Below are 15,767 nucleotides of genomic sequence, written 5' to 3' on the forward strand. Positions count from 1 at the left end.
TTCTGCTCCCCCTTAGCCAGCTTTCAAACTCAACTCACCATGTGTAAGCCAAGGGATTCCCTGGCATCAAAATTCAGAAGCATCATTAAAAAAAAAAAAAAAAGGCACAGAAACACCCTGCATACATGCAGGCTTTTTGGGACAGCAAATTGTCTTTCCCTGGTACTCGATTCAGTTGAACCAGTTCACTTATCACTGGTTGGGAAAAAAAGAAGCAGCAACTCCTTTAGACAAAAAAAAAAAAAAAAGAAAAATCCTTCATTTGGTGTTTCAGAAACTTTTTATAGCTATAGTGAGATACTTGTAAAGGGCTCCCTTTCCCCTTCAAGTTGTAGAAAGGAGATGGGGACAGAAGGATTTATACACGGATGGTGCAAGGGTACGGATGCTTCCAGAGCCCGAGGCACGAGCCTAGACCATCCTTATTCCCTGGTTCTCTCAGCTTCTCGCCAACACTGAATTATCCATGCTCAGCACATACGTGACTTCCAGCAGGATGAGTCTGCTCACAGTGTTAAGATACTGAATTTCTTTGTTGGTGGCGCTTAAATATAAGTTTAAGATTTAGAGCACCATGTATTGCCCTGAGGCCAATCAGGGTGGTCCCTGAAGAGCATCCAGTTCCTCCTGTCACTGTGAGTTACCAACAAATGCCTAAAAAAAGGCCCTGCCGGAGGGGACATGAGCAGCCACTCCTGTCGCCAACCTGCAAACCTGGCACAGAACCAGCAAGGTGTGAACATCACCGTGCTCTCGCGTCCTCCCCAGCGCCTGCGTGACATTGCAGGATCTGGTCAGCAAGGACTGAAAAAAAATGTCGCAAGTGCCTTTGCAATAGATACCTCTGTGAGCGCACGGCAGGAGGAGCAACAGCTGGGCGAGAATTACGTCCACCAGCAACGGGCAGGCACACCAGGCTGCTCGCCGCCTCCCGAAACCCGCAGGTGGAGGAGGAAGCCTCGGCTTCCAGCAGAGGAGGAGCTTTATTGAAGGACATGCAGGGTCCAGCACTGACCATGTTCAAATCCAAGTGATAGATCAGCGATGCCTCAAGCACCCGCCTACAAACATCTCGCTCAGCATGGGAACAATAGGAGACTGCAGTGAAAGAGGGTAGAGCTGCCTTAACTCACGCAGACACTGGATATACCCACAGTAATTAATATTACAGAAATAATGTATTTAAAAGCCAGTGTTACCACACAGAGTTATGCAAGTTACAATCACACAGTTTGCAAAAAGTTGAGCCATATTAATTACAACAACAAGTCTTGTTCATAGTAGACGATGTCTCTTGTCTCTGTTCCTACTTGTCTCTGCTCCCGTCTTTTCCTTTTGGCTAGATGGTGTTTTGGACAGACTTTGCTGAAGATTGAGCTGCTACCAACTGAACCAAGATGACTGTCTGGAGTTGCTGAAATGTTAGACCAAGGACCTGGGCCTAAGAAGACGTGTTATGATAAACGAGTCCAATACTGCAAAGCTCAGTTCTTGTTTATTCATTTTTTAAAGTCATTGTAGTTGGCAGTCGTTGCAGGGAAAAACGGCTCAGCTCACATGGTACTACCACTAACCACATTCTTTAGAAGAGCTGCATTGCAGAACAGGTGATAATTAAAACCAAAATAAGACTATTATTTTTCTAATTGAATTTCATAACTCATGCATGGATAACTGCATAGGAAAGCATTTACTATATAGCATCCACAGTAACTGTTTCCATATGAAACAGCTGGAGAGCGCTCCTTGCAATCTTAGCAATACATTTCAGTATTTGATCAGGAAGAGAAAGAACATAAAAGCATCCATACAACGGCACAGTGTTCTCGAGGAGATACGTGAATAGTAATTTCCCTGCAGAAAGGCATCACCCAGAGCAGTGACAGAAGAGGAGGTCACCTCTGTTCACGCAGGCATGAGCATCGCTCTCCACCACCCAAGCACGCGGGGGCAGAAAGGCAGCGTGCCTGCCAGCGACAATGAGCTTGCAGACAGGCAGGTTAGAGCTCTGGGACAGAAGAGAGGATGAGTAAGGGACACAAAACCGGGTTTGTAACAGCAGATGTAATTGCCTGGGATTGCTACCGCTGTAGTGCTGGATTAGCCCGTGCTCTGTGGCAGGATACTGTTACTCAGGGCATACATTTCACTTGATGATAATTTCCTACACAGCACGGCCACCCCTCCTCTGAGCTTCTGTCCGTGCTGAAATGCTGCAATCATGGTCCTTCAACAGCTTTTAAAGTAATTGTCTTTTTCCCCAAGTAGGCTCGAATACTGACACCCCGTCTCTCCGTCTGGGACCGCGGAGGGGAGCAGGCCGATAGAGTATTTGCAGGGCCCATTACTGGCTTAAAATGCATGAAGCGACCCCTCGTCTTTTTGGTGGTGCTGGTAGGGAATAGTTTTAACCTTGCCGTAATAGTCATCCCAAAATATCTTTTCTGAACAGCCTTACGAAAGCTGCCAGGCAAATCTTTCATAGCTTTAAGTATTACTGGTACTTTCCAGATAACGTAATTCTGCTTTCTCTGGGCCATTCCTAACATACTTCACGCACACTGCATGACTGCGGAGGCAGCAGGACAACAAAAGGTTTGCCAAGACTGACTACTTCCCTGGAGCCAAGCTCCTGGGACTTCTCGCCTCTCACCTCCACAAAACACACCGATAGGGTAGGTGAAGCTGAGGAAACGTGCCAAGATCCGAGTGTCCCTCTGACAAAAAAAATGCCAAAACTCCCCCTGCAAACAGTCAAACTTTGCTTTATATCCCCAAAAGGCAGCAAAGCCCAACCTGCGTTTCTGCAGACCAAAACCAGGAACTGGTTTTGATGCCCTAAAGAAATCATGAGGGGTACATTGCCAGCAGCTCCCTCTTTAGTGAGCTAGGAAGGGCTTAACGGTGACTTCCGATTGTCAGAGGAAGAAAGCTGTTTCTTAAATATCCAGGTTGTGATCCCTTTAGACTTTTACAGAGCGAAGTCAGCATCCTATTCCTACTCCAGAGACAGCCAGCACAGGTTTGCCTGTGAAGCAGGTGCACAGCAAGATACAGCAGGTAAGTCAGTACTGAATTTACAGCCCATTTATAGCTCTGGAAAGCAGTTACAAAGATGCAATGGTAGATGTAGGAGCTTAATAGATTTTTTAAAAAAATAAACATTAGTAGTGACGCAGGATTAAATTCTGCAGTTCTTGCTTAGACGAGCCTGCTGAGCTTTCAAACATATTGCATACTGCAGCACGCAGACGTTGATTAAATCCAAGTGAAACTGGAGGCTTCAAACTATCCCTTCCGCACCCAAACTCATTCTATAAATGGAAAAAAAAAAGCAAAAAAAAAGGACAATACCAAATGCACAAGAGCCCTCTTACAGCTAAACCTGAGGAAATGATGAAATATTGTATTTCTTGCAGTCCAAGACAAAAATCCCACTGACTCCAATGACATAGAAATTTACCTCATGGTCACAATCTGACATTTTAACTATGGTTTCAATAATGTCATTAAGCCTGAGGACTAATTCAGGCACAGAGCTACTTTGGTTTGCATTAGATTTTTGATCTGCATGCAGAATAGTTAAGGAAACAGACCTTCTATTGCCCTTTGTATTTGTACAGTTAAGCTCACAGAAGGCCAGGTTTGTTAAAAAACATTGCATTAAGGTGGCTGCCAAGTCAATAGACACTCTTCCATACGATGCTTTTTAACGAGGTCAAGTTACTTCTAATAATAGTCTGCAAAGACTAATTTCTAAATAATTCCCGCTGCAAAACTAATTGCTTAGTTGTAAATGTTGCTTGAGCTACTCATTAGTCATTAATCTGAAATTACTTTAAATCCATTTTTATCTTCCTTTTAGAGAAATACCAGATTTTTCACAAGTGGAGGAGAAGCAAGGAGACTCTTCAGTGGGATACCGTTAATCAGATCTTGCATTCTTGTTATTCAGCCATTTGATCATCTCCCACCACAACAAAACTCTCCCTGCCTTCAGCAGAATTTAATCCTAGGCAAATGCTATTACAACAGGGGACAACTAAGTGTCCCACACGAAAAAGGCTGTTAAAAAAGCCCTGCCAGTTTTACCTCTGTGTGGTGGTAACTGCGGTCAACCAAAGCTGTAGCACTGAGTGGCGCGTTCATCCTTAACACAGGCAGCTTAAGTTGGTCCCTCATTTGTGTGTATAGTAACCAGCCCCAAACAGATCAAGTAAAGGCAGCCCTGCTGTAAAACTTCCAGTTCGGTACATTAAGACCATCACAATCTTTGCTCTATAAAAAGCCCCATGGAATTAGTTCAAGTCCTCTTTCCTTGCCATAAGGAAAAAATAGCAGATGGCATCGAGTCCTTCCCCGAGCAACTGGCTGAGAAATGGCAGAGGGACCATGGGAGGTAAGACAACACCCCATGGAAGGGCAGAGGGCTCCTTAGCGAAGAGGTAAAATTCTTCCCAAGCTTTGAGAGACTTCAGATGAAAGTTCAGCTTTAATGACTTCTTTCCCCAGGGAGCAGCGGATCTCCAAACAGGCGGGGTGAAGAAGCAGATGAGGAAGAGGTGGCACCAAGGGAAAAACGTGTCCCTATTAAAAACAGTGCTGTCCAAATACAGACGAGAACGAAGATTAATGAGGAAATTCAAACTAAAACAATCCCTTGAAGGCAAGCAGCTTCACATTTTGAAAAATTAAGTACAGAAGGCTTGAAGACATCCCCGAAACTCATTGCTGAGGGGAGCAGAAGCATGTGGCTTTATAATAAAACAGGAGTTAATCAGCTGCAAAAAAAAATCCATGGGTGTGTTATATTGCCTCTGCTGTCAATATGTGAATATGAGGGCAAAGGATCTGGTTCACCTGTGACTTCACGCAGGCAAACGCACCTTCCACATCCAGCGGTGCCACGTGGTGTGCCTCCCCGTTTCCTCCGCTGCCTTCCCCCTGCAGTTGTACCTCTCTAACCAATCTCCTCATGCAGGTCCATGGTACCTAAATGACCTGTGTTCGTTTACATAACAGGTCTTTGCCGTGATAGGAGACTGTCGTGGTTTAACTTCAGTCGGCAACTAAGCACCACGCAGCCGCTCGCTCACTCCCCCCCACCCGGTGGGATGGGGGAGAGAATTGGAAGAGCACAAGTTAGAAAAACTCGTGGGTTGAGATAAAAACAGTTTAATAATTGAAATAAAATGATAATAATAATAATATGATAATAATAATAATAATACACAAAGCAAGTGATGCACAGTACAATTGCTCACCACCCGCCGACCGATGCCCAGCCAGTCCCCAAGCAGCGGTCCCCCCCGGCCAGCTTTCCCCAGTTTATGTACTGAGCATGACGTCACATGGTATGGAATGTCCCTTGGGCCAGTTTGGCTGTGCCCCCTCCCAGCTTCTTGTGCACCTTCAGCCTTCTCAGTCGGTAGAACATGGGAAGCTGAAAAGTCCTTGGCTAGTGTAAGCATTACCTAGCAACAACTAAAACATCGGTGTGTTATCAACTTTGTTCTCATCCTAAATCCAAAACACTGTACCAGCTACTAGAAAAGAAATTAACTCTATCCCTGCCGAAACCAGGACAATATCCACCCCTTATTCTATACCATCTGCGTCATGCTCAAGTCTCATATTTTCCAGTACATTTTCATTAATCACCACCCCTTTATATATATATATATATATATATACACACACACAGAGATATCATTCCCTTCGTCTGTGGGCCATCCCTCTAAAATGTTCGGTGAGTTCATTTAGTCCATGACTTCGGGCTCCATCTGTCATAATAATCTTTCAGGGCAGGAAAAATGGAGATGGTATGTGGTGTTGGATTGTTCCATGTTGAAGTCAGTTCTGGTACCATCATCACTGTGCTTTGCTCGGTTTCATCAAAGTTGTTCTTCATTAATCTGGGTGATTCTTATTGTAATAACATTAGTATGGCATATAATATTATTAGTATTATTAGTATATCTGTGTATTATTAGTATAACTATTATAACTACAATTAGTACTTAACATCACATAATTCAGATCATTGGTTATTCTCACCCAAAATCAAATCCCCTTGAGGTACACATCGGACTTCCCCATCCTCCCGCATTATCCACCAAGTGCACCCAGGTCCTTGAGCAAAAGCAATCCCATGGATGGGTCTGCCTCTGCCCGAGGCAGGAATAACCCAGACTGTCTTCCCCAGCATATTTTTTATGTGCACTACAGGGACTTTATTCCCATCTACAGTACGTAAAAGTTCTGACTGGGCAGGGCCAGCTCGATTGGCAGATCCCCGAGTGTTGACTAACCAGGTGGCCTTTGCTAAATGCGTATCCCAATGTTTGAACGTCCCACCACCCATTGCTCTCAGTGTAGTCTTTAACAGTCCATTGTATCGTTCAATTTTCCCAGAGGCTGGTGCATGATAGGGGATGTGGTACACCCACTCAATGCCGTGCTCTTTGGCCCAGGTGTCTATGAGGTTGTTTCGGAAATGAGTCCCATTGTCTGACTCAATTCTTTCTGGGGCGCCATGTCGCCATAGGACTTGCTTTTCAAGGCCCAGGATAGTGTTCCGGGCGGTGGCATGGGGCACGGGATATGTTTCCAGCCATCCGGTGGTTGCCTCCACCATTGTAAGCACGTGGCGCTTGCCTTGGCGGGTTTGTGGGAGTGTGATATAATCGATCTGCCAGGCCTCCCCATATTTATGTTTCAACCATCGTCCTCCATACCAAAAAGGCTTTAACCGCTTGGCTTGTTTGATTGCAGCACATGTTTCGCATTTATGGATAACCTGGGCTATAGTGTCCATGGTCAAGTCCACCCCTCGATCACGAGCCCATCTATATGTTGCATCTCTTCCTTGGTGGCCTGAGGTGTCATGGGCCCACCGAGCTAGAAATAATTCACCCTTATGTTGCCAGTCCAGATCCACCTGAGCCACTTCAATCTTAGCAGCCTGATCCACCTGCTGGTTATTTTGATGTTCTTCAGTGGCCCAACTCTTGGGTACGTGAGCATCTACGTGACGGACTTTTACAAGCAGGTTCTCCACCCGGGCAGCAATATCTTGCCACAATGCGGCAGCCCAGATGGGTTTGCCTCTGCGCTGCCAGTTGCTCTGCTTCCATTGCTGCAACCACCCCCACAGGGCATTTGCCACCATCCATGAGTCAGTATAGAGATAGAGCACTGGCCACTTTTCTCGGTCAGCAATGTCTAAAGCCAGCTGGATGGCCTTTACTTCTGCAAATTGGCTCGATTCACCTTCTCCTTCAGCAGTTTCTACAACTTGTCGCATAGGACTCCATACAGCAGCTTTCCACCTCCGATGCTTTCCCACAAGACGACAGGACCCATCAGTGAACAGGGCATATTGCTTCTCATTTTCTGGTAGTTCATTATACATTGGGGCCTCTTCAGCACGCGTTACCTCCTCCTCTGGCAATATTCCAAAATCTTTGCCCTCTGGCCAATCCATGATCACTTCCAGGACCCCTGGGCGATGGGGGTTTCCTATTCGAGCCCGTTGTGTGATCAGTGCGACCCACTTACTCCATGTAGCATCAGTTGCATGATGTGTACAGGGGACCCCCCCTCTGAACATCCAGCCTAGCACCGGCAGTCGGGGTGCCAGGAGGAGCTGTGCTTCAGTGCCGATCACTTCTGAAGCAGTTCGAACCCCTTCATATGCTGCCAATATCTCTTTTTCAGTTGGAGTATAGCGGGCCTCGGATCCTCTGTATCCCCGACTCCAAAACCCTAGGGGTCGACCTCGAGTCTCCCCTGGTGCTTTCTGCCAGAGGCTCCAGGTAGGGCCATTCTACCCGGCTGCGGTATAGAGCACATTTTTTACCTCTTGCCCTGCCCGGACTGGCCCCAGGGCTACTGCATGAACTATCTCCCGTTTAATTTGTTCAAAAGCTTGTCGTTGCTCAGGGCCCCATTTGAAATCGTTCTTCCGGGTCACTTGATAGAGAGGGTTTACAATCAGACTGTAATTTGGAATGTGCATTCTCCAAAAACCCACGACGCCTAAGAAAGCTTGTGTTTCCTTTTTGCTAGTTGGTGGAGACATGGCTGTTATTTTGTTGATCACATCCATTGGGATCTGACGACGTCCATCTTGCCATTTTATTCCTAAAAATTGGATCTCCTGTGCAGGTCCCTTGACCTTACTTTGTTTTATGGCAAAACCGGCCTTCAGCAGGATTTGGACTATTTCCTTCCCTTTTTCAAAAACTTCTGCTGTGTTGCCCCACACGATGATGTCATCAATGTACTGCAGGTGTTCTGGAGCTCCACCCTGTTCTAGTGCAGTCTGGATTAGTCCATGGCAAATGGTAGGGCTGTGTTTCCACCCCTGGGGCAGTCGGTTCCAGGTGCACTGGACGCCCCTCCAAGTGAAAGCAAACTGTGGCCTGCACTCTGCTGCCAAAGGGATTGAGAAAAACGCATTAGCAATATCAACTGTGGCATACCACTTGGCTGCCTTTGACTCCAGTTCGTATTGAAGTTCTAGCATGTCTGGCACAGCAGCACTCAGCGGTGGCGTGACTTCATTTAGGCCACGATAGTCTACTGTTAGTCTCCACTCTCCATTAGACTTCCGCACTGGCCATATGGGACTGTTAAAGGGTGAGCGGGTCTTGCTGATCACTCCTTGGCTCTCCAGTCGACGAATCAGCTTATGGATGGGAATCAGGGAGTCTCGGTTGGTGCAATAATGCCGCTGGTGCACCGTGGTGGTAGTGATTGGCACTTGTTGGTCTTCGACCTTCAGCAACCCCACAACAGAGGGGTCCTCCGAAAGACCGGGCAAGGTGGACAGCTGTTTAATTTCCTCCATCTCCAAGGCAGCTATACCAAAAGCCCACCGGTACCCTTTTGGGTCCTTGAAATACCCTCTCCTGAGGTAGTCTATGCCAAGGATGCACGGAGCCTCTGGGCCAGTCACAATGGGGTGCTTCTGCCACCCGTTCCCAGTTAAACTCACTTCGGCTTCCAATACAGTTAGCTGTTGGGATCCCCCCGTCACCCCAGAAATACAGATGGGTTCTGCCCCTATATAGCTTGATGGCATTAGGGTACACTGTGACCCGGTGTCTACCAGAGCCTTATACTTCTGTGGGTCTGACGTGCCAGGCCACCGAATCCACACAGTCCAGTAAACCCGGTTGTCCCTTTCCTCCCCCTGGCTGGAGGCAGGGCCCCTCTAATCCTCATCACAGTACTCATTTCTCATTTCTTGTACGTACAAGTCAGAAGTTTCTTCATTAAGATCAAGAGTAAGATCAGCCCTTCTACTCTCTCTGGGGAACTGCCCGCTGGAAACTGGAGCAGCAATTTTCCTGGAAGAACCTCTTTCTGTGATTGTTTTCCCTTGCAATTCGCGTACCCGTGCCCCTAGGGCTGCGGTAGGTTTCCCATCCCACTTCCTCATGTCCTCTCCGTGGTCACGCAGATAAAACCATAGGGTGCCCCGTGGTGTGTACCCTTTATATTCTCTCTCTTGAGCAAAAGAACGCTTACTTCTAATAGCCGAGATACTGGTCCGTACAGGTGAGGAGTAGGACCTATCCTCTCTGAGTTGCTGGATCTCCCGGGACAGTTTTTCGGACAGTTTCTCCACAGCCGAGACGATGGAGGAAGAAAGACTTTCCTCGTATTGCCGGAGTTGACTAGCCAATTCATCCACTGTTTGTTCCTCTCCATCTTTCCAGGTCATCACTGCCAATGAATTGGCGTATGACGATGGTGAGCTCCTTATAAACTTCCGCCACATGGGTCGTGTGCACTTGACTTCGTCTGGATCTTTGGATAGTTGTTTATTGTTCAGGTCACCATAAATCACCTCCAGCACAGCTAATTCTCTCAGAAACTGGATACCCTTCTCCATGGTGGCCCACTTGCTTGGGCAACATATGACATCTTCCTTAAAGGGATACCTTTCCTTCACGCTTGACAAGAGTCGCCTCCAAAGGCTGAGGATACGTGTCCCTTTTCCAATTGCTTTATCAATGCCCCCTTCCCTAGAAAGGGATCCCAGCTGCTTGGCTTCCCTACCCTCTAATTCCAGGCTACTGGCCCCATTATCCCAGCATCGGAGCAGCCAGGTGACAATATGCTCACCTGGACGACGGCTGAAATCTTTTCGTATATCTCGCAGCTCACTCAGGGATAGAGATCGGGTGGTCACTGCCTCGTTTATGAGTTCTTCCTCTTCCTCCTCCCCGATCAGCGGCCGGGTCTCCTCCTCCCGTTCTCGTGATGGCCCTTCTCCAGGGTAGTCGTACAGTTCTTCCTCCGGTTCCCTTTTAGAAGAAGCTTCTTCCTCCCTTACTAAACGAGCCGACTTCCGCTTCCAAAATTTCTTCTTGTGTACAGGGGCGACTGATACCGGCACAGGCTGGTTCTTTGGTTCAGCCACAGGGCCTGTTGCCGGGGTTGGAGTGGCCGCAGTGCAAGTGCATGTCACCGGAGTCCGAGTAGCCACAGGGCCTGTTGCCGGGGTTGGAGTGGCCACAGTGCAAGTGCATGTCACCGGAGCCTGAGTGGCCGCAGTGCATGTCGCCGGGGTCTGAGTGGCCTCAGTGCATGTCGCCGGGATTGGAGTGGCCGCAGTGCATGTCGCCAGGGTCTGAGTGGCCGCAGTGCATGTCGCCGGGGTCTGAGTGGCTGCAGTGCATGTCGCCGGGATTGGAGTGGCCGCAGTGCATGTCGCCAGGGTCTGAGTGGCCGCAGTGCATGTCGCCGGGGTCTGAGTGGCTGCAGTGCATGTCGCTGGGGTCTGAGTGTCCGCAGTGCATGTCGCCGGGGTCTGAGTGGCCGTAGTGCATGTCGCTGGGGTTGGAGTGGCCGTAGTGCGTGTTGCCCGGGTTTGAGTGGCCGCAGGGCCTGTTGCCGGGGTCTGAGTGGCTGCACGGCCTGTCGCTGGGGTCGGAGTGGCCGCAGGGCGCGTTGCCCGGGTCTGAGTGGCCGCAGTGCGTGTCGTTTTACTGTCAGAGCCAGAGACCTTCCCTTCCCTTTGAGGGCACTGAATGGTGTTGAACAGGGCTCGGTAGGCATGGGCCAGGCCCCAGCACGTTGCAATGAGCTGCATCTCTCTGGAGTTGCCAGGGTGACAGCATACTTTTTCCAAATATTCTACTAACTTTTCAGGATTCTGCACTTGCTCAGGGGTGAAGTTCCAAAACACTGGGGGTGCCCATTGGCCTAGGTACTTGCCCATCTTGTCCCACACACCCTGCCACTCATAATTATTCAGCCTTGGGGCAGATCTCTGGATGATATTCTTAAATTGCTTACCAACTTTAGACAAAACCGAAACAGTATTCCCAAGAAGTATTAATAGAAGTATCTTAACTGCCCAAGGATGTTCAAAATACTGAAAAATTACTGTAATGAAGGAGGAAACATTATAGAAGAAGGTAGTGACCCTGCCATTCTGTATTTCCTCCGTAAAAAAAATCTCAGAAAAGTTACTGCAATTGCTAGTTGTCTCCACGAAATGGTCTCCGTGGTACAGTAACGGCTTCATTGCGAAGTTTACATACCACACTAACGTCAAGGTCAATGTTCTAAAAACAAACCTCACAAGCGAGACATTACTATTCACTGCAGACCACAGCAAACTGCAAAACCCAACACCAATCTTTAACATGTACAGCAGGAAAAAGAGCGCGATGCAGATTATACAAATCAATATCGAGAACAGAGAAACCAACATTGTGACCCAAAACTACTAACAGATATAAGTTCTTTAATACACTCCGGTTAACCTGTTATTATCTCAAACCCTTCGAGCCCCACGTTGGGCGCCAAAAAGGACTGTCGTGGTTTAACTTCAGTCGGCAACTAAGCACCACGCAGCCGCTCGCTCACTCCCCCCCACCCGGTGGGATGGGGGAGAGAATTGGAAGAGCACAAGTTAGAAAAACTCGTGGGTTGAGATAAAAACAGTTTAATAATTGAAATAAAATGATAATAATAATAATATGATAATAATAATAATAATAATAATAATAATAATAATACACAAAGCAAGTGATGCACAGTACAATTGCTCACCACCCGCCGACCGATGCCCAGCCAGTCCCCGAGCAGCGGCCCCCCCGGCCAGCTTTCCCCAGTTTATGTACTGAGCATGACGTCACATGGTATGGAATGTCCCTTTGGCCAGTTTGGCTGTGCCCCCTCCCAGCTTCTTGTGCACCTTCAGCCTTCTCAGTCAGTAGAACATGGGAAGCTGAAAAGTCCTTGGCTAGTGTAAGCATTACCTAGCAACAACTAAAACATCGGTGCGTTATCAACTTTGTTCTCATCCTAAATCCAAAACACTGTACCAGCTACTAGAAAAGAAATTAACTCTATCCCTGCCGAAACCAGGACAGAGACACATACAGAAGCTGGACAAAAACCTCAACAAGAAGGAAATTACTAGGGAAAAGAAAAAAAAAGCAGAAACTGTTACTTCTGGTATTACAGAGTGTGTGCTTAAATAACGCTCCAGGGCTCTTCGCTTAAAGACAAGTGAAGGGAGGTCCTACTCAGACCACCCAAAGCCAAATTTTGACTCACCTGTCTCCTTGCTTTTCCTGCAAGGCAGGAAGAGCACTTGCTCAACAGATCCCACAGATGGGCACAGAAAGTACAAAACACATCTATTCTCACATAAACGAGGCTCTTTAGCCTAATCCAGAGCAGCCTAAGTCACAGAGGATGGTTAGATGATGGAAATCAACACTCAATTTATAGTCCCATTCCTCACCATCTTGGCTCTTGCAGTGAGCCCAAGTGACACAGCACTCGTTTCCCCAACAGCTTTGCTACCGAGCTGCAGCGCTTGCACTGCCAGGGGAGGACACGGCAGGCATTAAACAAACGACACACGGCTAATGGCAGTCAGGAGCTGCTGGCGAGGCGGGCGCAGCCCGGCGTCCCTCGTCTCAGCATAAAATCTTGGAGCATTACTTCATTCTTCTATGCTCCTGAACATGAAGATCCCCTATGTGATAGCACAGCTTTAAATAATTACTTATCTGGCAATGCTCTGCTTTGCTCCCTTCTTTGAGATGTGTGTCATCTCATTCTATGCGCAAAGAAGGTTAAGCCCGATTAACTTAACATGCAACATTAAATCAATTAAAGAAAAAAAAGAATGCTTTTGTCAAGGATTGGAACAAGCTGCCCAGGGAAGGGGTTGAGTCACCATCCCCGAGTCACCTCAGCTAGGTGAGCAAAAGAAGGCCTGTACCAAGGAGAAAGGATTTCTCATTTTAAAAATAATGAAAACAGTGGGTTTGGTTTGAGGATCATATCCTGTGTTGCTCTACACCTTCGGCTGCCGCTAGTCAGGAAGGCCACCAGTATTACCTTTGGGTATTAGTGACTTTAAGCTGGGGATTCATCCCACAGCCATAAGGAATAGGAAGAAAAAAAAAAACCCAAACACTGAAGATGCTAACCTGGAACAAATTTCACCTTGCAGTTGTTTGTACTTCAGCAAACGGCGCAGGCCCTGTCAACACCATGCTGTAGACATTTAGCTGGCTGCTGACAGCAGTTAAGAAGTCCCTGCCATTTGGAGAATGCAAACATGCTTTCCACATCCAGGAAAGTCCAGCAGATGCCTCCAGCAGTAAGGATGAGGAGAATCTGCTCTAGAACTGGGAGTCTGCCATTATTCGTCAGTCATTCACCAGGCCGCCCAGGACCTGCGGCAAACCCTGCAGGAGCTCTGAGACCCTGAATGTTTTAATCGAAGACTTGAATCACACACTGAACATGCGAGACAAACTCTGAATTCTAGAGTGGAAAAACAGTGTTCCTTTTTTGTTTTGGTTTTTTTGTTTCTTCTTAGACACAACAGTCTCTTTATGTTTTTGATTACTGATATGGTTCACAAAGGTTTTTTTATATAGCTGTCTCTGGTGCCATGAAGATCTCTTTCCTAGGTGGTACTGAGTTAGAGGCTGTCCCTGTGTAATATATTATACTTGTCAGCAACGAATTTCATTTATCATATTATCACCTCTCAAAGTGTCAGAGATCCTTCTGGAACTCTCCAGCTTATTTTTGTTTTCACCATCTTGAATAATTCTACATTATTGTCACCACACTACTTTCTTCATTTCCCATTAGCTTTTAGGAATACACCCAGTAGCCACGGCTCCCCATGGGACATTGTAAACCTGACCATTTATTGCCTCCTTGCTGTTAACAAATTATTGAAACAAAAGATAACTCCCCCTTCTTACCCCAGCAATGCTTCATTTCTGTAGGGATCTTTAGCGAGTGACCTCACCAAAAGCTTGTGGAAATCCACGTACGCTGTATTAACTGGAGGCCCCTGAACCACATGTTTGTAGGCACTTTCAAAGAACAAAACAAATACAAAACCTTCTTCCTTTTCCACACTGTGCCTCATTATTCAGCAGCTAACACTAATGCTACCCCATTCCTCTCAGTTTAACTAGCACAGATGTCAGACTTACTGGCGCACAGTTCCCTAGACCCCTCCCAGGCCCCCTTAGAAATACGCCTCACGTTTGTACAGCCTCCTGCGCTCTGGTATCAAGTCTACTTTCAGCAGCAGGCACCACGCTCTGGTTCGGAGCTGGTAATTTCACTGCAGAGTTCTGGGTAATTACCATCTGGTCCTGGTGATTTGTGACTATTAATTTCATTGATAAGAACACCTTTTAACTTTTCTGGTCTAACTCTGCCTTCTTCTGGCACAAATCTGGCAGGCTTCTTGCTCCTGATGGGTTCAGAGAAGACCTTAATGTTTTCACACCTATTTCTCACAATCTTTTAATGAAGGTTTTAGCAATTTTACACTGAGCTCGCTACTATTAACAGCAGAGGAACTTTTAAATTTTTTTTAAATTTAAATCACTCTAATCTATAATCCAATAATATGAATATAGTTCTACTCTGCCTATACACTGAAGAGGATGCTACTGCTGAGTTCAGTGACAGGCAGAGTTAGGAAGAATACTCTTCCCAGCTTTCCTGGTAGTTTGATAGCACCGAAAAGGAGAGACACCCACATCACCAATTAGATTTCATATAAGCAGACTTAAAAACCCCAAAACCCAAGCCACACGACTCACATTAAAATTAAATACAGTCTAAAAATATTTGAAGTTTGATTTACTTCATCACATTTGGCAGCCTGTTGCGTTTTGTCTTCCACAAATGGTCTAGATCACAAAATTCCCATGAGCATTTACAGAAACAGAAAAGCCAACCGAATAATTCAGAGCTTTGTGGAATTAATAACTGAAAACCACCCTTTTACACACAGAACTGAGGTGCTGTACTCCCCTCAGCCTGCCTATTCACAGAAGCCTAGAGAAATTTTAAGTCCATGGGGCTACACCTCCAGACAACGCTCATTTTCAGCAAAACAAGAAATGCTTGGAGATAGACTGTAGCACAAGAAGCATTTATAGAAACTATATAGTAAATGTGTGTCAACAACAGCTACATTTCAGAGTATCAGTGTTGGTTCCTGTATCACTTATAAACAAGAAACAATACCATACCTACATGATTTGTAAATCAGCTGTAACGCCGTCCCTACAGTTGCCAGCCTTTTCAGTTGCTTACACAAGAGACACAATATAGAGTAAGCCAGTTCCTCTGATCTGATTTAAAAATAAGCTATTTACCTTCAGCATCAATCCCACTGCCAAAGCTTAGGACAGAACTTTTAACAGCAGCACCAGTCTGAGCTACGGTCACCCCCGGTGACA

The 15,767-nt window shown here is 46.6% G+C and overlaps 1 long non-coding RNA gene across 1 annotated transcript; it reads right to left on the reverse strand.

Annotated features, from left to right (window-relative positions):
* Window positions 1-1,163: 1,163 nt before the first annotated feature.
* On the reverse strand, window positions 1,164-4,184 carry LOC143155966 (uncharacterized). The gene is made up of 2 exons (XR_012994526.1): window positions 4,093-4,184; window positions 1,164-1,591 (listed from the first exon to the last, which is right to left on the reverse strand). It is a non-coding gene; the product is annotated as an uncharacterized LOC143155966 (long non-coding RNA).
* Between the last annotated feature and the right edge of the window lie 11,583 nt (window positions 4,185-15,767).

This window comes from Aptenodytes patagonicus, chromosome 1 (assembly GCF_965638725.1).
Source record: "Aptenodytes patagonicus chromosome 1, bAptPat1.pri.cur, whole genome shotgun sequence".
Classification (NCBI taxonomy): Eukaryota; Metazoa; Chordata; class Aves; order Sphenisciformes; family Spheniscidae; genus Aptenodytes; species Aptenodytes patagonicus.